General features: G+C 39.0%; 1 protein-coding gene across 1 annotated transcript in view; it reads right to left on the bottom strand.

Moving 5' to 3' along the window:
- ZSWIM5 (zinc finger, SWIM-type containing 5) overlaps positions 1 to 25,530 on the bottom strand; it is a 317,188-nt gene that overhangs the window by 255,720 nt on the left and 35,938 nt on the right. The gene's annotated exons all lie outside the window — the stretch shown is intronic.

Here is a 25,530-nt window from a genome sequence, read left to right on the forward strand (position 1 = left end):
TTCTGGTTAAAAAACTAACATAAACCACTTTTTCCATTGATTTTTAATTTTCTATCATCAGAACAAAATTCTCACTGTCTCTTGGACATAGCTGCTCCTTTCACTCACCCACTTTCTTTTGGTAGACATTTTTCAGAAACACTTATTTGCTCAACTATTCAATTTACAGAGAATCCCCAATGTGGGAAGAATTAGTAGTAACTTTGTACTAACTGAAAACATAAAATACATAACTTATTATTTGTAAACCCTAGAGACATTGCAAAAAGGCATGAAAACTAACACTTCCTTCTAGCAGCCTTCACTAATCTTAAACTTATCATTTACTTCTTAAGTTCAGCAATTATTAAATGGTATATCAAATTCACTATGAAATATACTTTATTATGGTTGAAATTTTTCATAGAGGAGATAAAAATAATGGGGAATATTTTTTAATGCAAACACAAAGGGCCAACAAATGAAAAGAAAGATCTATTACACCAAAAAGTAACTGAATGGAAGGTGTTCAAAAAAACCCTACAATGATGGGATATATCAAGCCAAGGACACAGGAGATAACTGAAAAAGCTCCCAAAGATCAAAGTTGGAACAATTTGAGCAAAAAAATGAATACTGGATTATAACATACAGTATAAAATAAACTTCCGTAATCCACACTGATTCATGATTGAATAAATGAAGGAGAATGAACATTCTTTGCAGAAGAATTCAAAATAATTTCTTTAGATACTCAGCCCACAATTCCTTAAGTGTGGGCTATGTAGTGACTTTCTTTCAAGTAATTCAGTATGAAAAAGGAGCAGGGTATCACAGTATCTTCACTCTGATCTCACAAATACCACCTCAGCCAGGCAATCAAAAATTCATACTGATAGTGGACCCTTACATGGACAAGAAACTACACTTAAGCTCTGGACTGCTAACTGCAAGGTTGGTGGTTCAAATCCACCACCCACTTCTTGGAAACCCTATACAGGGTTGCTATGAGTTGGACCCAATTCAATGGCACTTAACAACAACAATCCTTGATATGAGCCCTGGTATGTATGGCTCTGTAGGATAAGTCCTGGAATGGTAATTGAAAGACTGGCACTTAACACTTAACTAGCTGCTCTTGGAATCCCTATAAAGGGTCACTGTGAATTGGACCTACTCAATGGCCCATAAAAATAAAAAAATAAACCCTTGAAGTCCCCACACATCTGTCAGTTTGTCATACTATGGTGCCTTGGGTGTTGCTGTAATGCTGGAAGGTATTCCACTGCTATATCAAATACCAGCAGGGTGACCCACAGTGGACAGTTTTCAGGGGAGCTACTAGACTAAGAACAGACTAGGAAGAAGGACTAGGCAGTCCACTTCTTAGGGATTGTTGTTGTGTGCCATCGAGTTGGTTCCAACCCATAGCAACCCTGTACAGGGTTTCCGAGGCTGTAAATCTTTACGGGAGCAAAACACCTCATCTTTCTCCCGTGGAGCGGCTGGTAGTTTCGAACTGCTGGCCTTAAGTTTCACAGCCCGATTCATAATCACTACGCTACCAGAGCTCCTAAAAATCCTCACCACTGGACCAATAAACAACATTCTTGTTACTGTTGTTGTTATGTGCCGTGGAGTCGGTTCCGACTCATAGCGACCCTGTACAGGGTTTCTGAGGCTGTAAATCTTTACGGGAGCAGAACGCCTTTTCTTCTTCCGGCGGAACAGCTGGTAGTTTTGATCTGCTGACCTTGTGGTTTGCAGCCCGATTTGTAACCACTACACTACCAAAGTTTCTTAGGGATTAGCCCCTGAAAACCTTATGAATAGCACAGCAGCAGAACAATGACTACTGTAGTGCCAGAAGATGAGCCCCTCATGTTGGAAGGTACTCAAAGTATGACTGGGGAAGAGCTACCTCCTCAAAGTAGTGTCAAGCTTAATAATGTGGATGGAGCAAAGCTTTTGGGACCTTAATTTGCTGGTGGGGTACACTCAAAATGAGAAGAAACAACTGCAAACATTCATTGATAATCAGAATATGGAATGTGCAAAGTATGGATCTACGAAAATCAGAAGTCATCAAAAGTGAAATGGAATGCATAAAGATATCCTAGGCATTAATAAGCTGAAGTAGATTGGTACTGGCCATTTTCAGTCAGTCAGTATATATGGTATATTATGCTGAGAATGACCGTTTGAAGAGGATTGGCACCACATTCATTGTCAAAAGAACATTTAAGATTTATCTTGAAATACAATGCTGTCTGTGATAGGATAATATCTACACACCTACAAGGAAGACCAGTTAAATACAACTATTATTCATATTTATGTACAAAACATCAAAGACAGTGATGAAGACATTGAAGAATTTTACCAACTTCTTTAGTTTGAAATTGATCAAACATGCAACCAAGATGCACTGATCATTACTGGTGATGAGAATGTAAAAGCTGAAAACAAAGAAGAGGAATAGGTAGTTGGAAAACACAACCTCAGTGATAGGAATGATGCTGGAAATCTCATGACAGAATTTTGCAAGACCAATAACTTCTTAATTTCAAATACCTTTTGTGTATACATGTGAATACATGTGAACCTCACCAGATGGAATATGTCACCAGATGGAAACACATTGTGGTATTAGATGATGGAGAAGCTCCATATCATCAACCAAGACAAGGACAGGGGCCACTTTGGAACAGACCATCATCGATTGTTCATATGCAAGTTCACAAGTCCATGAGAGCAAAAATATGACCTTGAGTATATCCCATCTGAATTTAGAGACCATCTCAACAACAGATTTGATGCATTATACATAAATCTCTGAAGACCAGAAGAGTTGTGGGATGACATTAAGAACAGGATAAATGAAGAAAGCAAAAGGTCATTCTAAAGATAGGAAAGAAAGAAAACAGCAAAATGGATGTCAAGAGAGACTCTGATACTTGCTCTTGAACAAAGAGTAGCTAAAACAAATGGAAGAAATGATGAAGTAGAAGAGCTTAACAGAAGATTTCAAAAAGTAGTTTCAGATGACAAAGTAAATTATTATAATGAAATGTAGAAAGACCTGCAATTAGGAAACCAAAAGGGAAGAACACACTTAACATTTCTCAAGCAGAAAGAACTGAAGAAAAAAATTTCAAACCTCGACTTGCAATACTGAAGGATTCCGTGGGTAAAATATTGAATGGCAAAGGAAGCATCAAAAGAATATGAAAAGAATACAAAGAGTCAGTGTACCAAAAAGAACTGGTCAATAATCACCCATTTCAGGAGGTAGCATATGATCAAGAACCAAAGGTATTGAAGGAAGAAGTCCAAGCTGCAATGAAGGCATTGGTGAAAAGCAAGGTTCCAGGAATTTACAGGATTCAAATTGGAATGTCTTGACAAAGTGAGCTGCAGGCACTCATTTGCCTATGTCAGGAAATTTGGAAGACAGTTACCAAGTCAACCAATTGGAAGAGACCCATACTTGTGTTCATTCCAAAGAACGATGACACAACAGAATATGGAAATTATCAAACTGCTAGGGACACTGGCACTGGGAGTGTCCAGAACATCTTACAGCAGGGTGCAACATTGACTACCAATGGCCAAAAAGCCTGATGGCACAGGTCCATTCCCCTCCAGCTGAGGGAGAACTGCATTGATGGTACCCAGACGCTAGCTACACTCCTGACAACAAGAACATCTTCATCACGGCTGCTGAGTCTGTTGAGGTGGAAGGCTCCAGGATCCTCATCTACAAATGCTGATCTTACCAGCTTTCACCCTTCTACTACACACATCTCCTCCCAGGCCCTTAGCCCAGGCAGAGAGAAACTTCTACCATGCAACACAAGTCTGCGACCCAGCATCAATGGGAAACACCTAAAAAGAAAATGATGACCTCTGTCCCTTACACCCCCAAATATTTTTGGTTGCAAGTCTCTCTGGGGGTGAAATGTTAGGGTAAGGAAACAGGATGAAAACTACTGAGGGAAGTTACTGGGGCAGCAGAAAAATGGCATTGGGAAAAGATTAATAAAACCATAAAAGAAATCTCCAAATACAAAGAACAGAGGAGCAGGATATAGACAAAAGATCGTCTGTCTCCTTGTCAGTTTTCAGCACAGGGTGCAAAACCAGTCATGTCAAGTACCCTAGACACTTTTGCAATGGAATCCATCTTGAAATCTTAGACTCCATCATGGATGCCAGATGTGCATGCAACATGGGAAAAAGGAGATGGAAGTGGCACACAAGGGTGGAGCCACACAAACAGGAAATCCCACTACCTTCTTGAAGGAAAAAATCTCTCCCTATAAATATATGTTAAGCTGTAAGTACAGTGAGATGAAGGTGTCTTTGGTACCTCTCCCCCTGTAGGTATTCTTTCTCTAATAAACCTCTTTTATACCATATTTCAATACTTTCTAGCCTTCTGTAGCCTGACCTGGTAACAGAACAATATCATAAATATCACACGCAAGTAAAATTTTTAAGCCAGACAGACAGACATACACACAATTGCATATATACATATTTATACTGATTATAAACTCCTTAGAGTACTGGTGTGGTGCCATAGGTTAGCACTAGACTACAGGTCAGTTTGAACTGCAAGGTTGGCAGTTCAAACTCACCAGCCATTCCTCGGAAACCTTACACAGGGTTGCTATGTGTCAGAACTGACTTGACAGTATTTTACAATAATAAACTCCTTGAGGATAGATGTTACGTCTTACTCATCTTTGTAACCCTGATACCTATTTAAGTGTGTGGCATACAGTTGGTATTCAATTAAAAATATTTTCTGAATGACTTAAAAAAACAAAAACAAAAATTATTTAACTCCATTAGCTAGCTGTATAATAAATCAATTTGCTTTCCTATGAGTACCTATTATTGCACAAAGTGACTCCTTGATAACCCTGCTTAATCCTGACTCCACCACATGGCCATCCTTTGTCCTACACGACCCACATTTCTAGTATTAACATAACCATTATGAAAGTGGTTGTTCTAGCTGAATTCTTCTGAGTTTTCACTACTGTAAAATATAGCCCGTTTATTATAAATGTTGCATGATTTCCTCATGTCCCAAAGGGCACAGATAACATGACTACATAACAAATGACAACATCTTTATTAAAAGATGAACATTACCAAGTTCATAAAGGGCTAAATATTATGCCCAAAAACAATTTTGAAAGTAGAAAAATGTAATTCAAAACATGGCTAGACTTCTACATAGATACCAGTTTAGATGAAATGTCACATTAATTCAATAAGCAACTTTCCTATAAAATCTTCTCCAATTACCACAAAAATTAAAAAAAAAAAAAAAAAAATTACCAATTGCCAGCTTCACTAGTAAATGTACAATTACCATAGGAAAGGTTTCTGCATTGCAGACTCAACTGTGCATTCACGAACAGTTGTACGAAAGGCCTCTAATCTGTTCCATTGTTAGTCAAGTGGCTTATATATGCAGAAAACAAAGAATAGAAAATCAGTTAGACATATATAATATTTCGGGATAACAGAAATCTCCTCAACATCTCTTACTTTTCTCCCTACTAAAAACCCTTTCTTATTTCCTCCCTCTTAGCATCTTCTCTCCCTGACCCCCAATTTAAAAAAAAAACAACAACAACAAAAAACAGGATCCTTGCCAAAACCCACAAAAACCCTTAGGCCCCTCTCAAGCATGCAAATGTAATTTTCTATCCAGACAACACACTCCCTTTTTAATGAACTCCAAAAACAATCTGTGAATGCCCACAGAAGAGAAAAGAGGAAAATTGCAAAGAAAGAAAATACAAACAGAGAGATGTGGGGGAGGATCAAGATGGATATAGCAAGTCTGGAGTTTAAATTGACATAAAAGATAATGAAGGTGAAGGGATTGTAATCAAACAAAATGGTTTTGCAGGCTGTTATTTCATACAAATTAGAGTCAGAGAAATATATGAATATTCACTTGAATGAACATCATTTTAGGAGTTGTCCTTCAAGTGAAAAGATTCTGTCAAGGCCCAATGTGACTATCATTCTTTGTTCTATTTTGTAATTAAAGCACAAAAACAAAACAACAACAAAATTGTGCAGAGATGAGAAACAGAAAAAAAAAAAAGTTATATATGCACTCATACCTAAAGCAATCAAAAGCAGGCACAGTAAATATCTCTATGACAATAATCTAATACTATGTCAAAATTAGATATTCAGAGTGTTAAATAAATGACAAGAGACACTTCAGTCAGTTACATGATTCAGAATCCCTCCAGATGCACATTATGATTCAGATTTGAACAGTAAACAGAGCAGCCCAGAGGGTAGGGTGGGAGGACTTGAAGAGAAGCACAATGCAGGAAAGTGCTCAAAATGAAAATTGTCTTCTTGCCTCACAATTTAAAGAGAAATTTTAATGAAACAAAAATAGCTTTAAACCAATTTAGGCTGAAATAATTATATTTTACAATCTAACCTCTTAATGATGAATAGAATTCATCTCCCTGCTTAAGGATCAAAATGGTTGGGCTCTACATTTGTCTGGCACCATGCTGTGGAGTATTTCCTTTAATATACAACCAATCAAAGATGTATTCAAGCTTTTGTGAAATCCAAAGCTTTGCTAACTGAATATCCTAGAGCATCATGAAGTTTCTCTAAAAGGGCAGACAAAGCTACATGCAGTGATAGCCTTCCTTAGATAGCTAATGTTCAGTAGCTCCTCCTGTATCAAAGGCAGACATTAAATCCTTTTATAATATACCAAATACAAACACTTTCTCTTATATGTTCTATAATATACTGAATTTTGTCCATTCAATTCGTATCAACAAACCACATTTAACAGTTAGAGGTATGACAAAAGAAAACAAACTTTCTTCAACTTACATTAATTCTATTACAGCTACAATAAAATAATCTACATGGATATATATAATAGATGAAAAAAAACTAATACTTTTTTCAGTAACTTTATCAGGAGTAATGATACTGTCGACTGAATATACAATTTAGCATAAATATTTATGGAATTACTATGTTCTTATTATTGTTGTATGCCATGGAGTCATTTCCAACTCATAGAGAACCTGTACAAGATTTCCATGGATCAGCTGGTGAGTTTGAACCACTGCCTTGTGGTACAAACAAACCTTGTGGTCAAGTGCTTATCCTTCAATGCCACACCAGAACGCAAATGTCCATATAAGGTATACATAAACACTATGTCATTATTAAATTTATTATTTAAAGATGAAAATAATTTTATATATGTTGTATGTTGTGCTGTTAAGTGTGGTCATGTTGATTCCGACTCATAGTGACCCTGTATAAGGTTTCTGAGGAGCCGACCTTGAAATTCAAATCGACCTTGCAGTGCAGTACATTAACCCGCAGTGCCACACCAGGACTCTCTATGTTAGATTTGTTGTACTTAAGTGCCGTCCAGTAACTTCCAATTCATATTAACCCTATAAGGGTTTCTGAGGAGTGACTGGTGAGCAAATGACCTTTCAGTCCAGTAAATTACCCAACAGCGCCACATCAGGGCTTCCGTATGTTACATGTTGCTGCTTTTGTTGTTAGGTACCATCAAGTTGGTACCTACTCATAGCGAGCCTATGCACATCAGAACGAAACAGTGCTTGGTCCTGGGCTAACCTCACAATTGTTGCCACACTTCAGCCCACTGATGCTGCCACTTTGCCAATCCATCTCGCTGGGGGTCTTCCTGTTTTTCTCTGACCCTCCACCTTACCAAACATGATACCCTTCTCCAGTGACTGGTCTCTCCTGACAATATGTCTGAAGTATGAGAGATGAAGTTTGGTCATCCTGGCCTCCAAGGAGCACTCTGAATGCACTTTTTCCAAAACAGATGTTTGTTCTTTAGGCAGCCCAAGGCACTTTCAATATTCTCCAACACCATAACTCAAAAGCATCAATTCTTCTACGGTCTTCCTTATTCACTGTCCAGCTTTCACATGCATATGAGGTTATTAAAAATACCATGGCTTGGGTCAGGCGCACCTTAGTCCTCAAGCTGACATCTTTGCTCTTCAACACACTAAAAAGGTCTTGTGCAGATCTGCCTAACGCAATACACCGTTTGATTTCTTGACTTGTGCTTCCCTCAGTGCTGATGGTTGATCCAATAAGAATGAAGTCCTTGACAACTTCTTTCTATTCTCCATTGATAACAATGTTGCTTACTGGTCCAGTGGTGAGGATTTTTGCTTTCTTCACACTGAGATACAATCCATAACAAAGGCTGTGGTCTTCGATCTTCATCAGTAAATATTTTAAGTCTTCTTCACTTTCAGCAGCAAGGTTGCATCATCTGCATTATCGTAGGTTGTTAATGAGTCTTCCTCCAATCCTGATGCCACATTTTTCTTCATATAACCCAGCTTCTCGGGTTATGTGTCCAGCATGAGGTTGATTAAGTACAGTGATAAGAAGACAACCCTGTCGCACACATTTGTTAATTTTAAACCATTCCGTGTTCCCATGCTCTGTTCAAACAACTGACTGCCTCTTGGTCCATATAAAGATACCTCATGAACATAATTAAGTGTCCCGGAATACTCATACTTGGCAATGTTGTCAGTGGCTTGTCATGAGCCACACAATTGAAGGCCTTTGCGCAGTCAATAAAGCACAGGTAAACATCTTCCTGGTATTCTCTGCTTTCAGCCAAGATCCATCAGACATCAGCATGATATGCCTTATTCCACATTCTCTTCTAAATCCAGCTTGAACATCTGGAAGTTCTCTGTCAATGTATGCTTACAGTCATTTCTGTATAACCTTTAGCAAAACTTTACTCACATGGGATATGAAAGATATTGCCCAATGATTTCCGCATTCCGTTGGGTCATCTCTTTGGAATGGGCACAAATTCAGATCTCTTCCAATCAGCTGGTAAGATAGTTATCTTCCAAATTTCGTGGCATAGATGAGTGAGTGCCTCCAGTGCTGCCTCACTTTCTTGAAAGATTTCAGTTTTTAGTCCATATATTCCCGATGTCTTGTTCATTCAGTCAATGTACCATGGATTTCTTTCTTCAGTATCCCTGGCACTTGATCATATGCTATCTCTTGAAACGGTTGAACATCAATCATTTCCTTTTGATACCATGACTGTGTATTCCTTCTATCTTCTTTTGATGCTTTCTACATCATTCAATAAGTTCTCAGAGGATCCTTCAATAATGAAAGTTGAGGCCTGAATATTGTCAGTGTTTGTTGTACTGCGGTGGCTTATGAGTTGCTGTGATTCTGAAAGCTATGCCACCAGTATTTTAAATACCAGCAGGGTCACGCATAGTGGACAGGTATCAGGTAAGCTTTCAGATGAAGACAGACTAGGAAAAAGGAGTGATGAACTACTTCCAAATATTTATTCACTGAAAACCTAATGAATAGCAGAGAAATACTGTCAGATATAGTGCCGGTAAATGAGTCCCTCAGGTTGGAAGGCACTCAAAATGCGACTGGGGAAGAGCTGCCTCCTCAAAATAGAGTTGACCATGATGACACGAATGGAGCCTGAGGGAGTTAATCCCGAGGGACGTTTATTTGCTGATGGTGCACAATTCAAAAAGAAAATAAACAGCAGTAAACATCCATTAATAATCAAAACATGGAATGTACGAAGTATGAATCTAGGAAAATTAGAAATTGTCAAAAATGAAATTGAATGAACATATAAACATCACTATCTTAGGCATGATGTTTACCTGTGCTTTATTGACCGGGCCAAGAGGACTCATGAGATGGTGTTGGAACTCTGTAACCAATATAAAGGTATGTTTGGAGGTTCAGAGGGTTTGTAGCTGGGGAATTTGCAGGAGAATCCAGAAATCCATTATTTTCTGGATCAAGACACTCAGCTGTTCCAGGAGCCGCCATCTTGGGAGAGCTTATCTTGATTATACTAGGATTGATAGGATTAGGAGAGAACATCTTGATTGTAACTTGATCATATCAGGATTGTTTCAAGATTGACATCGAAATTTAAAGAGACAGTATAGACATAAAACCAAACGGCCACCACTCGTCTGTTTGTAGTGCTGTGGTGGTTTGAGTTGCTGTGATTCGGAGGGCTAGGCCACCGAATTTTAAATAACCAGCAGGGTCACCCATGGTGGACAGGTTTTAGATGAGCTACAAAACAAAGACAGATTAGGAAGAAAGAGTTACAAAGTACTTCCGAATCGCTAGTCACTGAAAACTCTATGAATAGCAGAGAAACATTGTCAGATACAGGACTGAAGGTGGGAAGGCACTCAGAATGCAACTGGGGGAAAAAAAGCCTCGTCAAAGTAGAGTTGACCATGATGACGTGAATAGAGTTAAGCTCGGGGGAGAAAAGTGCACAGAACCTGCATTTGCTGATGGGCAACAACTTAAAATGAAGAGAAACAGCTGTAAACATCCACTGAAAATTGGAACATGGAATGTAAGAAGTATGAATCTGGGAAAATTGGAAGTTGTCAAAAATGAAATGGAACGCATAAACATCGATATCTTAGGCATTAGTGAGTTGAAATGGACTGGTATTGGCCATTTTGAATCTGATAACCACATGGTTTACTATGCAGGGAATGACAAATTGAAAAAGAATGGTGTTGCATTCATCGTCAAAAAGAACATATCCAGATCAGTCATGAGGTACAATGCTATAAGTGATAGGATAATATCCATGCACCTACAGGGAAGCCCAGTTAATACCACTATTATTCAAATTTATGCACCAACCACTAAAGCCAGTGAAGATGAAATAGAAGAATTCTACCAACTTCTTCAATCTGAAATAGATCAAACATGCAATCAAGATGTATTACTCATTACTGGCGATTGGAATGCAAAAGTAGGGAGCAAAGAGGAGGTTCCAGTAGTTGGAAAATTTGGACTTGGTGATAGAAATGATGCTGGAGAATTTTGCAAAATCAATGATTTATACATTTCAAATACCTTCTCTAGATAGTGTAAGAGATGATTACACACATGGATATCACCAGATGGAATACACAGAAATCAAATTGACTACATCTGTGGAAAGATACTATGGAAAAGCTCTATATCATCAGCCAAAATGTGGCCAGGGGCAGATTGCGGAACAGACCATCAATTGCTCATATGCAAATTCTAAATGAAGCTGAAGAAATGAAAACATGTCCATGAGAGCCAAAATATGACCATGAAAACATCCCACCAGAATTTAGAGATCATCCGAAGAACAAATTTGATTCATTAAACACTAAACACCGAAGACCAGAAGAGTTGTGGGATGACATCAAGCATCATACAAGAAGAAAGCAAAAAGTCATTAAGAAGACAAGAAAGAAGGAAAAAATCAAAATGGATGTCAGAAGAGACACAAATCTGGTTTCCAGCATAGAGCAGCTAAAGCAAATGGAAGAAATGAGGAGGCATAAGAGCCATAAACAGAAAATTTCAAACGTCAGCTGGAAAAGATGAAGTCAAATGTTACAATGAAATGTGCAAAGATCTGGAGTCAGAAAACCAAAAGGGAAGAACACGCTCATCATTTTTCAAGCTGGAAGAAATGAAGAATAAATTCAAGCCTCGACTTTCGTTATTGAAGGATTCTCGGGACAAATTGTTGAATGATGTAGAGAGCTTCAAAACAATATGTTATACAACACTATAAAATGAAAAGACAACATATTTATTGCTATAATGTCTTTCTAACAGAAAGCATTAAATTAAGGACTAAGGTGCGCCTGACCCAAACCTATAACCTCATATGCATGCAAAAGATGGACAGTGAATAAGATTGTAGAAGACTTGATGCTTTTGAGTTATGGTAATAGAGGAGAATACTGAAAGTGCCATGGGCTGCCAAAAGAATAAACAAAGCTGTGTTGGAGAAGTGCAGCCAGAGTGCTCCTTGCAGGCCAGGATGATCAAACTTTGTCTCTCATACTTCGGACATATTATAAGGAGGAGGATATTGTCACTGGAGAAGGATATAATTTTTGGTAACATGAAGAGTCTGAGAAAAAGAGGAAGACCCCCCAGAGAGATGGATTGGCAAAGTGGCAGCATCAATTGGCTCAAGCGTGACAACGATTGTGAGGTTGGCCCAGAATCAGGCAGTGTTTCATTCTGTTGTGCACAGTGTCTCTATGAGTCAGTACTGACTTGATGGTACTTAAAAAAAACAAAAAACCACTAAATTAAATGACAACAAAAGAAATATAGTAGGGAGAACAAACAAGATGGCAGATCGGGTAGCAGTGCAGTGAGGAGCTCCATCAGCAACAACACAGAATTCTGAACCAAGCAGGCTCAGAGGATGGTCCCAGAACTCTGAACCACATATAGAGGAATATTTAGAAGGTTGGAAGGCTTACTGTTAAGAAGTTTGTAGCAGAAGCAAGAAATCCATTGCTTTGTAATGCAAGACGCTCAGCTGCTCCCGGAGCCACCATCTGGGTAAAACCAAGCTGGGGAAGGATCACAGCAGCCACAGATGCCTGACAGAACTGTGCAGATAAAGGCATGAATATTCTTTTTTTTTTTTTTTTTTGTATCTGTTCATTGGCCTCTCGCTGTGTGTGCACCTCCATTCTGGTGACTAGTAGAGGGTGCCTGAGTGAGTGGACACTCCACCCCCACCCACGGAGGGTTCTACTACACATGCACACAGATCTCCTTGAAATTTAAAGTGAAAGTTTCCACTCAAAACCAAAAGGCAGTGCAAAATGCCCACAGCCGGCCCTAAACTGTTTATCACTAGGAAAAAGGTCTAAACGGGGACTATGGAGCGGGACAGGCAGACTAAAAAGGATAAAAATTAAATCCTGAGTTATGTTACAATGACCAACAGTGGCATCTTGAAATTTTTCAGGAAAAAGAGTAAAAAGGAAAGACCATATCCTGATCACATCTACCAAGAGGCAATCAGAAAGCATAAAAAATACCAAAATACACACCCATCTAAGTATTAAGACCACAGATAACTCCTGAAGATGCCCAAAAAACAGAAACAGTTGACCATATCTGCACATGTCCAGAAACGAGATAAAGTGACTGAGGCAAATGAACTGGAAGTAGACCTAAACTCCATACTGGAAGATGAGCAGGCTTTGGAAACGCCTCAGAAGGAATTCAGAAAAATGATTATAAAAGGTATCAAAACACTATTCAATGGAGTTGAGAAAAATAAGGAAGAAGTCAGGAAAGTACTACAGGAACAATCAAATAAGATAGATACAGCATTGGAAACAATTCAAAACCTACAGAAAAAGGTCCAAACGATTAATAATAGAATATTAGAAATGGTCAATATACTAAAAGGGCAAAGGAGTAGAACCGAAGAGACAGAAGCCAGAACTAGTGAGCTAGAAGATAAATCTCTCAATACTACTAAGATAGAAGAGCAAGCACAGAAAAGGATAAAAAAATCTGAAGAAAGCCTAAGATTCATGTTAGACAACATGAAGAGGAATAACAGTAATTATTGGCATTCTGGAACAGGAAGACTCACACAAGTCCACAGAGGAGATAGTTGAATTGCTGCTGTAAGAAAATTTCCCTAACATCCTGAAAAGCAAAAAGATAAGCATTCAAGAAGCTCAACAAACCCCAGGAAGGATAGTCCCTAAAAGACCATCATCAAGACATATCATAATCAAGCTCTCCAAAATCAAAGATAAGGACAGAATCCTGAAAGCAGCTAGGAAAAAGAGAAGGGTAGCATACAAAGGTAAGCAAATCAGATTAAGCTCGGATCTCTCAACAGAAACCATGCAGGCAAGAAGGCAAATGGGGATATATATATAAAATGCTGAAAGAAAAAAAACTGCTAACCAAGAATCCTCTAACCAGCAAAGCTGTCAATCAAATACAATGGTGTAATCAAAACATTCCAAGATAAACAGAAGCTAAGGGAATTTGCCAAAGCCAACCCTGCTATGAAAAACATCCTAAAGGAAGTTCTATAGACTGAGAACCAACAAGAACAGACAACAAACAGAGAATGACATATGTGGCAGGATCACCCTGAACTCAATCAACAAATGGAAGAGTCAAGAATAGAACAAAATTATAAGAACACAAGATCTGGGAGGTCAGTCTACGATCTAAACAATGACTATGTGAAAAAAGGTAAACACAGAGGAACAGAGATCCAGGTGATGAGAAAGGTAGCTTAGAGGATAAAATAGACTGTCTTAAACTGAGGTAAGAGTTAATGGAATATAAGGTAACCACAACAGTGGGGTTCAGGTGGGGGGTTTAGTTTGGGTGTTGGAGAGGGCAATACAAGGAGGAGGAGGTGGAAAAACAAGGTAGATAGAGGAACACTGAGACAGGTTTGCATGGGCTAAGTAGGACAGAAGTAAATAGTGATGCATGCTAATCCTTGGAACAAGAGGGCTCTGTGATACAGGGCACTAAACAGAGTTTGAAGAGTGGAAATGCTACTAAAATGCTTGACTGTCTTACGAATATCAGTTTCCCTTGCCTACTCACTACTTGAGTGAGTGAGACAGAAAGGAATGTTGGGAAACATAATTACAGAAAGTTTGGAAGTCCATCTTCAGCCTATAACTGATTGGAATACCTAAAAGGGGTTCTAGAACTTGCCCAATGAAATATGCCTCTTGCAAAGCCTTTGCAGAGTATAGGACCTTAGGTGGAATCCTGAGTTCCATCCAGAACCTTATGAGGTGCTATATTCCCACTAGCAAGAACAAGTAGATCGGCTTGGAACAGCTAGAGCAACAGAAGATACAAAGAAAGATCATCAGGAAAAACCCAAAACAAAAATGTTGGCATGACTGGTTACTACAAGAATAAGCAAGCTGTTTGCCGGGTAGCCATCAACTTCCTTCAGGACAAACTCCCCTCTAAGACTGAAACTCAAAGGGAACACATGAACAGACATGTAAACTTGCTGGTGACCACACTGGTATACTAGTGACTTGAAGAGGGGGAAAGGCAGCAATGAAGAAATGGGCTGAGTTTAACCACAGTCCCTTGACTCCCACTGAACTGGAGATGAGAGAGAGAAAAGGAAGAGCTTGTTGATCCAAAGTGTGGTGACACCTGGGGACACTTGAGCACATGAACAAGGACATAGTCACAGAGGGCTAGAGGTGAGAGTGAAGCATCCTGCTGATATGAAGTGAGGGGAGGTACACAAGAACACCCAAACTTGCAGACAGTACCCATTTGACTTAGCCTCAATGGATTAATAATCAGAACTCGACTAGAGCAAGATTACAAAAAAAAAAAAAAAAGAAGAAGAAGAAGAAGAAGAATTTGATAAAGGAAACAAGGGCGAATTGCTACAATTTGATGAACCTCACCTATTGACTCATGGAGGTGGTGGTGGTTGGTGGCTATGTGCCATAAAGTCGGTTCTGACTCATAGCCACCCTGTACAGAGTTTCCGAGGCTGTAAATCTTTACGGGAGCAAAAAGCCTCATCTTTCTCCTGCAGAACAGCTGGTAGTTTCGAACTGCTGACCTTGTGGTTCGCAGCCGATTTGTAACCATTACGCTACCAGAGCTCATGGAGTAGTAACTTTAAATACCAACAGAGAGGGAAGGAGTCTTCACATCAAGTATCAATGCTATCCCCTCTGTACACAGGGTAGATAGGGACAGGCAACTTAGACATTGGCTACCTAAAATGAGTGGGAGATAAAGACACGAAGTGACTCACTTACAAGGTTTTAAGAAGTATAGTTTTAGAGTGTTTGGGGGGAGGGGGGAGAAAGAGTCCCCATTGAATAGTTTTCATCTTGTCTAGATGGGTCTGGTGAAAAGAGATGGGGGTAAAATTCATATGATTCAATAGTGAATAACTGTCATCATGACTAATTGCGACAATCACAATTGTAAAGGTAGAAGTTTTGTAACAAAAACGGGGGAGTGATTAATCGTACAGTCCAGAAACAGAGGACCCTAGGACCATCAAGGGAGAAGAGCACAAGAGGAATGTGGTACCTTATCCAGAGAAGCAGTGACACCAAAGACTGTGGCAGAGATGAGGTCATGGAGAGGGGGAGTGGCTGAGGACTCTGGATTCATGGGAAAAGAGGGACTAAGAGCTGGTGGCCAGGAGGCTGACTTGGAAAATGTGCCCTTTAGAGGTGTAAATTATTATATATGCCTGAGTGTTTTGTTTTGTTTTGTTTTAAAAGCTAAAGTGAATAGAGAGAAATACTGTTAACTGATGGTACATGGAGGGGATTGTAATCATTGTAATGAAACAAGGTGTATAGTTTGTTGAATGTAAAACTGATGATCTTCCCTATAAACTTTTACTCATTCAATCCACAAAAACCTTAAAAAAAAAAAAAGAAAAGAAAGGGTTGTATTCTTTCATCATACTTACTCAATCTGTATGCTGATTAAATAATCTCAGAAGCTGGACTGCATAAAGAATGTGGCATCAGGATTGGAGGAAGGCTCATTAACAACCTGTGATCTGCAGATGATATAAGCTTGCTTGCTAAAATCAAAGAGGACTTAAAATACTTACTGATGAAGATCAAAGACCATAGACATCAGTATGGGTTATACATCAATGTAAAACAAAACAAAACGAAAATCCTCACCACTAGAGCAATAAATAGCATCATGATAAATGGAAGCAAGATTGAAGTTGTCAAAGACTTCATGTTGCTTGGGTCCACCATCAACATTCATGGAAGCAGTAGTCAAGAAATCAATGAAGTATTACATTAGCCAAATCTGCTTCACAAGATCTCAAGTGTTTAAGAGCAAAGGTGTCAGTTTGAGGACTAAAGTGCACCTAACACAAGTCTTTGTCGTTTCAATAACCTCATATGCATGTGACAGTTGGACAGTGAATAAGGAAGTCCATAGAAGAATTGATGCATCTGAGTTATGGTGGTGGAGAAGAACATTAGAGGTCTTATGGACTACCAGAAGAACTAACAAATCTGTGTTGGAAAAAGTGCAGCCAGAATACTCCTTAGAATCCAGGAAGGCCAGACTTCTGCTCTCATAGTTTGGACATATTAACATGAGGGACCAGTCCCTGGAGAAGGACATTATACTTGGTAAAGTAGAGGGACAGCAAAAAAGAGGGAAACCCCAAGCTAGATGGATTGGCACAGTGGGCTCAAGCATAGCAGCAATTGTGAGGATGGTGCAGAATCTGGTGATGTTTTGGTCTGTTGTACACAGGGTTGCTGTGAGTCAGAACCAACTCGACAGCACTTAACAACAACAAAATGAAGTATTAAAGTAAATTAAGGATGAAAAGATATGCATTAACAATATTACTCAATGCGCTAAATTTTGCTTTTATTTATTTATAACAGTATCATCACTCAGGATCTCTACATGGGGATACAGAACATAGCAAAGCTAAATATTGTTTATGTTGAAAAAACTTTATAGAAATTTTCACATTTATCAATTTTTTTAACAAAAGTCTTATTCGTTTGCCTTTAAAAATGTCATTAGAAAAAAAAAAAAAAAAAAAGCCCCGATTTAATAGCTTTTAGGCTATCATAAGAAAGCTTGTAAATATATATATGTTGGTTTTGTTATGAGCCATCATCAGTTTTTCTTCATAATGACCCTGTATGGTTTCCAAGGCTGTAAATCTTCACAGGAACAGAAAACCTCATATTTCTTCAGTGGAGTAACTGGTAGGCCGAGACCACCAACCTGGTGGTTCACAGTCTAATACTTATCCTACAATGTCACTATGCTCCCCATACGGATATGTGTGTGTGTACATATGTGTGTGTATACATATATATACATAAGGAGGTCTGGTAGTGTAGTGGTTATGAATTGGGCTGCTAACCTTAAGTCAGCAGTTTGAAAGTACAGCAGTTCCATGGGAGAAAGATGAGGTTTTCTGCTCCCATAAAGATTTACAGCCTTGGAAATTCTGTACAGAGTTGCAGAACCAATTCCACAGCACACTATATATATATATTGTTGTTGTGAAGTGCCGTCGAGTCGATTCCAACCCATAGCGACCCTGTATAGGGTTTCCAAGGAGCAGCTGGTGAGCTTGAACCACCACCCTTGCAGTTCAAATGGCTTTGCAGTCTGGCGCATTAACCCACAGCACCACACCAGGACTCCATATATATATATATATACACACATACATACATACGTATTGGTGAATAGGGGTTAAAATAGTATATAAATGTTACCTGTTACATATTCTGGTAGGAAAACAGAGAGAATAAAAAGTAAAATAAGATCATTGACTATGATTGTTGTTGTTGCTGTTGTTAGGCACTATCAAGTTGGTACCAACTCATAGCAACCCTATGCACAGAAGACTGAAATGCTGCCTGGTCCTGGACCAATCTCACATCGCTGCTATGCCTGACCTCGTCACTGCTGCCACTGTGCCAATCCATCTCTCTTTTTCTCTTACCCTATACTTTGCCAAAAATGATATCCTTCTCCAAAGACTGATCACTCCTGACAAGTATGAGAAACACAACTGGTCATCCTGGCTTTCAAGGAGCACTCTGTCTGCACTTCTTTCAACACAGATCTCTTTGTTGTTTTGGCAGTCTATGGTACTTTCAATATTCTCCTCCAATTCTTCTATGGTCTCCCTTATTCACTGTCCAACTTTCTCATGCATATGAGGTTACTGAAAAGACCAGGGCTTAGGTCAGGTGCATCCTTAGTCCTTAAACTAACATCTTTGCTCTTCAACACTTTAAAGAGGTCTTGTACAGATTTGCCTAAAGCAATACATCATTTGATTTCTTGACTGCCGCTTCCATGAGTGTTGATGGTTGAACTGAGCAAAAAAAGTCTTTCACAACTTCAATCTTTTCTGTTTATATGGGTATCATTTATTGGTCAAGTGGTGAGAATTTTTATTTTCTTTATTAACTATGATACAAAGGTAATAAACAACCCACCCACTGCCATCCAGTAAATTCCAATTGATAGCTGCCTTAGACAGGGTTTCTGAGGCTGGAAAATTTTACAGGAGCAGTCTCTTAATTCTCCCAAGGAGCAGCTGGTAGGTTTGAACTACTGGCATTGTGGCTAGCAGCCCAACATCTAATCCAGAAGAACACCAGGGCTCACTGATAAAGGTAATAGTGAGGATCAAAGGAGAACATTTAAAACTGACAAACGACATAGTGAAAGGTTAAGTATAAAAAGCTGGTTGTGCACATGATAAAATGTACAAGCACAAAGATAACCACTACAATAACAAAAAGAAAACAAACATTCACAAATACGAAATAATTACAACAACAAAGATATAGAGGAAAAATCAAGAAACATAACTTAATATAGACATAACTATAAAATAAACCATGCAACAGAGTTGAGACCAGATATGTCAGTCACATCAATAAATACAAATGGGCTTAATTAGCTACTTAAAAGAGAAAGATTCCCAATGGTTCACAGAGTTTTAATTCTATGTTATAGCTAAAAGATATAACTAAAACACAAGAATTGAGAAAGACTGAAAATAAAGCAATAATCAAATATATACCAGGCAAATGGAAAGAATGAAAAAGCAATCCTATTATAAGGCAAAGTAGAATTGAGACTGAAAAACATTAAATGAACCAGAGGATATTTAATATTAAAAGCCAAAATTAAGATATAACAGTGCTGAGAGCCACCATGGACTGACACCTGTGTGAACCTCGGAGATAAAGGTGTGGACATAACTTTTGTTTTCTTCTGTTTTTGTTTTAGGTATCTGTTCATTGGCCTCTCACTGTCTGCGTATTTCCATTCTAATGACTAGAGGGGGTACCTGAGCGAGTGGACACCACTCCACACCCCTGCAGGATTCTACTATGCGTGTGCACAGATCTCCTCATATTTAAAGAGATAGATTCCACATAACACCAAACGGCAGCGCAAAATGGCAACAGCCAGCCCTGAACTGTTCAATAGGAAAAAGGCCACAACGTGGGTTGTAGAGTGGGAAAGACAGACTAAAAATGAAACAGGACGAAAATTAAATCCTGAGTTGTAACAACCAACAGTGGCATCTTGAAATTTCTCAGGCAGCCTTGAAGGCAAGAAGCTGAAAGAGGATATTAAAGTCATACTCATATTAGGCTACAGATTTTTTTCTTTCTTTCCTCGCTTCTCTCTTTTCTGCGATTATAGACTACAGTGTCCTATGTGGTTTTTTAGCTGTTGCTATTTTGCTTTTTTGGTTCCCCTTTTACCTTTAAGGGGCTCTTTCTCTCACTATATCACCCAAGAAGAGACAGCAATTGCTGTGATATAGTCAAGCTACAATTATATTCTTAAAAACCCCACAATCCAGGCATGAACCAATACCAACTGCCATACACCAGGTAGGCAAACAACACCTGAGAAAGTTACTCTGAGTTGAGTAATAAGAAGAATGAAAAGGGAAGCCCATCTCCTGATCACATCTACCTGGAGGCAATCAGAAAGTATAAAAAAATACCAAAACACACACTCAATTAAGTATTACGGCCACAGCTAACCACTGAACATGCCCAAGACGCAAAAACAGTTGACATATCAGCATATGTCCAGAAACAAGATACGGTGACTGAGACAAATGATCTGGTGGTAGACCTACACTCCATACTGGAAGGAGAGCAAGCCTTGGAAATGCCTGAGAAGGAATTCAGAAAAATGATTAGAAAATGTATCAAAACACTTCACAATGCAGTTGAGAAAAATAAGGAAGAAGTCAGGAAAGTGCTACAGAAACAATCAAATGACATGGATACAGCATTGGAAACGATTCAAAACCTACATAAAGAGGTCCAAATGATTAATAATAGAGTATCAGAAATGGACAATACACTGAAAGGGCAATGGAGTAGAATTGAAGATATGGAAGCCAGAACTAGTGCGCTGTAAGACAAATCTCTCAATACTAGTAAGATAGAAGAGAAAGCACAAAAAAGGGTAAAAAAAAAACAAAAACAAAAAAAAACTGAAGAGGATCTAAGATTCATGTTGGACAACATGAAAAGGAATAACTTAAAAATTATTGGCATTCCAGAACAGGAAGAATCACACAAGTCCACAGAGAAGCTAGTTGAATAGCTTCTGGAAGATAATTTCTCTAACATACTGAAAAGCGAAAAGGTAAGTTTTCAAGATGCTTAACAAATCCCAGGAAGGATAGAGCCCAAAAGAAAATCACCAAGAAGTATCATAATCAAGCTCTCCAAAATCAAAGATAATCCTGAAAGCAGCTAAGGAAAAGAGAAACGTTACATACAAATGCAAGCAAGTCAGATTAAGCTCGAATCTCTCAGCAGAAAACATGTAGGCAAGAACACACTAGGTAGACATATATAAAACCCTGAAAGAAAAATACTGCCAACCAAGAATCCTTTATCCAGCAAAGCTGTCGATTAAATACGATCGTGTAATCAAAATATTCCAGGATAAACAGAAGCTAAGGGATTTTTTCCAAAGCCAACCCTGCACTACAAAACATCTTAAAGGTAGTTCTGTGGACTGAACCAACGAGAACAGACAACAACCAGAAACTGACACACGTGGGAACACCTCCCAGAACTCAATCGACAGATGGAAGAGTCAAGAACAGAAAAAAACTCTAAGAACAAATTCAGAGAATCTGGGAGGTCAGTCTATGATCAAAACAATTATAATGTGAAAGAAGGTAAACATGTAGGAACAGAGATCCAGATGGTGAGAAGGTCAGGTAGATTACAGGATAAAATAGACTGCACTAAATGGAGGGATTGCACTGGGCAAATCTGCTGCACAGGAACTTTTTAAAGTATTGAAGAGCAGAGATGTCAGCTTGAGGACTAGGGTGCGCCTGACCCAGGCCATTGTGTTTTCAATAGCCTCATATGGATGCAAAAGCTGGACAGTGAATAAAGAGGATCGTAGAAGAATTGATGCCTTTGAGTTGTGGTGTTGGAGGAGAATACTGAGGGTGCCATGGACTGCCAAAAGAACCAATAGATCTGTTTTGGAAGAAGTGCAGCCAGAGTGCTCCTTGGAGGCCAGGATGGCTAAGCTTCGTCTCTCCTACTTTGGACATGTAGTCCGGAGGAAACAATCGTTGGAGAAGGATGTCATGCTGGGTAGGGTGGAGGGTCACAGATAAAGAGGAAGACCTCCAACGAGATGGATCGGCCAGGTGGCATCATTGATGGACTCGGGGGTGGCAGCGGTGGTGAGGTTGGCCCAGGATCGAGCATTGTTTCGTTCTGCTGTGCATGGGGTCGCTATGAGTCGGTTCCGACTCGATGGCACCTGACAACAACAACAACAACAAATGGAGGGAAAACTTAATAGGATATAAGATAACCTCAAAGAAAACTTAACACTTCACAACATACCAAGAAAATGAAAATCCAAGAACATGCAAATATTAAAACTATGAAGAAACTGACGAGAAAGAACACAGAACACATTAACTCAGCACAGGAAGACATGCAGAACAAGGAAAGCAGCAACACCATACACAAAAACCCCATAATGGCAACAATTAATCCATACCTATTAATAATTACACAGGATGTATATGGATTAAATGCACCAGTTAAGACATGGAAGGTGGCAGAATGGATAAGAAAACAAGATCCTTCAATATGCTATCTGCAAGAGACACACCTTACACACAGAGACAAAAACAGATCAAAAGTCAAAGGATGGAAAAAAATATACCAAGCTAATTGCAATAAAAAATGAACAGGAATGGCAATACTAACCTCTGATAAAATAAACTTTAAGGCAAAACCCAGCATAATAGATAAAGATGGACATTATCTCATGATTAAAGGGGCAGTTGAGCAAGATGACATAACCATAATAAATATCTATGTTCCCAATGAAAGAGCTCAAAATATATAAAGCACACTCTAATAGACTTGAAGAAAGAAATAGACAAATCTACAATAATCGTGGGTGATTTTAATACACGGCTTTCTAAAATGTATAGAACATCCAGAAACTTGACAAAGACAGAGGAACTAAACAACACAATAAGCCATCTGGCAAGTGGTTGGGTCCCCTCAGAGCAAACCCACTTCCAAGACTAAGACTCAAGGGGAATACACAAGCAGGCATGTAGTCTGACTGGTGACCACACTGGTCACCGATAAGGGGAAGTGGGGGGAAAACAGCAATGAAGTTGTGAGCTAAGTCCAACCACATTCAGTAGACTCCTGTGAACCCGGGTGGAGACCTGGTTTGCCAGTAATACAGCAAGACCTGGGGACACCTGGGTCCAGAGACAGTGACATGGCCACAAAGGACTAGAGTGGAGAGTGAAGCATCCAGCTGATATGAAGTGAGGGGGAGATGCACAAGAACACCCATACTTGTAGATAGTACCTATTTGACCTAGCTTCAGTGGTTAGATGATCAAAATTCGACTAGAAGAAGCTAGAAGAGGAAAATAAGAGTAATCTGGTACAATTTGATGAATTGTATACTTGACCTATACTTATGGATGTAGTACCTTAAAAGAGGGAACAAATCTTTACAGCAAGGATCATTTCCACCCCCTCCATACACAGGGTAGACAGGGAAGGGCAACCTGGACATTGGCTACCCAAAATGGGGGGCTACAAAGGCAAGAAGTGACTGGCTTACAAGCTTTCAAGAGGGAACCTAGATCCAGGGGGCACAGAGGAAGGTAGAATCTCCAATGAGTAGTATCCAATCTGTCTGGGCAGGACTGATGAAAGAAGATGGGGATGGCACTCATGTGGCACAATAGTAAATAATTGCTATGAGGATTGGAAATGTAAAGGTAGAAATTTTGTAGCAAAAGGAGGGGAGTGGTTGACTTTGTAGTCCAGGAGCAGAGGGTCCTGGGACCATCAAGGGAGAAAAGCAGAGTACAGGACCCTACCCAGAGAAGCTGTGATGCCAGAGATAGAGGCAGAGATGATGACATGGAGAAAGGGAATGGCTGTGGAGTCTAGACCCAGAGAGGAAGAGGGGCTGTGTGCTGAAGACCAGGGGACAGGCTTGTAGGGTACACCTTTTGGTTGGTTGATGATGCATGGAAGGGACTGAAACGATATACGATAGGATGAATGCAAAGTTAATGTTCTCCCACGTTAACTATCACATAATTCACAATAAAACATTTTACAAAAAACAAGAAAGCAAGAAAGAACAAAAAACAGTTAATGAAATTAATATATTAATTTTAGAAAAAATTAGCAAATTAGACAATGTAAGACAAAAATTCCATTTGTTAGCCCAAAAAAGGGAGAAAATACTGAGAATAAACTTAAGTAATGTTTAAACACATATGAAGAACCTCATAAAACACTCTAAAAAAAGTTCTTGAATACGAATGCCCCTTATTTTTTCCCAAAAAGCATATGGACTGAGTTCTGGTTTACAGTGATGGAAAAATTACATTGATTAATGGTAGAAATGCATAGCCAATTAACATAATTGCTGCTAATAAGTTGTATACCTGTGTGTGGGGGGGGGGAGTTGAATTGGCAAAAGTTATATATTTACAGAAAAAGAAAATAGTACCTGCTGAGGCTACTTATGAATGACCAAACACTCCATGGGATTTGGTTCGTTGGTTTGGAGGTTCAGGGTCATGGTTTCATAGGACATTCTAGTTCAATGGAATAATAAAATGTTTAGTACTTTTGTTCTACCTCCTAGTTTGTACTGTTATGCCTGGGGTCTTAAAAGCTTGAAAGTAGCCTTTTAAGGTCAACAATTAGAAAAACAGAGGAAATGGGAGTTATCCGGAATAAGAATAGGAAATGGAACGTGTGGCTAATTACCTCCATGACAAGATCTAAATGGGCTTCAGGAACAATATTGCTGAGAAGGCAAACATACTGAGCACACTCTCTGCAACAAACACAGGGGAGAACAAATAAAACCAATACAAAGGAGTCTTTACATCAAGTATAAATGCTATCCCCTTTGTACAAAGGGTAGATAGGGATAGGCAACTTAGACATTGGCTACCTAAAATGAGGGGTGGGATAAAGGTTTCAAAGGGGGAGTTTAGTTTAATAGTGCGGGGGGGGAGAAAGAGTACCCACTGAATAGTTTTCATCTAGTCTTGGTGGGTCTGGTGAAAAGAGATAGGGATAAGATTCTTACGATTCAATAGCAATTGTTATCATGACTAATTGCAACTGTCACAATTGTAAAGGCAGAAGTTTTATAACAAAAACAGGGGAGTAGTTAATATTATAGTCCAGAAACAAAAGACCCTACAACCATCAAGGGAGAAGAGCACGGGCAGAATGTAGGATCTTAGTCAGAGAAGCAGCAACACCAGAGATGGAGGCAGAGATGGGGACATGGAGAGACAGAGCAGCTAAGGACTCTAGATTCATGGGAAGAGAGGGACTAAGAGATAGTGGCCAGGAGGCAGACTTTCAGAATGTGCCCATTGGTGGTGTAAATTATTATATAAGCCTGAGTGTTTTGTTTTGTTTTGTTTTTTAAAAAGAGTTAAAGTGAAATAGAAATACTGTTGACTGACAGTACATGAAGGGGATTGTAATCATAGTAATGAAACAAGGTGTATGA

This window comes from Chrysochloris asiatica, unplaced genomic scaffold (genome assembly GCF_000296735.1).
Source record: "Chrysochloris asiatica unplaced genomic scaffold, ChrAsi1.0 scaffold00026, whole genome shotgun sequence".
Lineage (NCBI taxonomy): Eukaryota > Metazoa > Chordata > Mammalia > Afrosoricida > Chrysochloridae > Chrysochloris > Chrysochloris asiatica.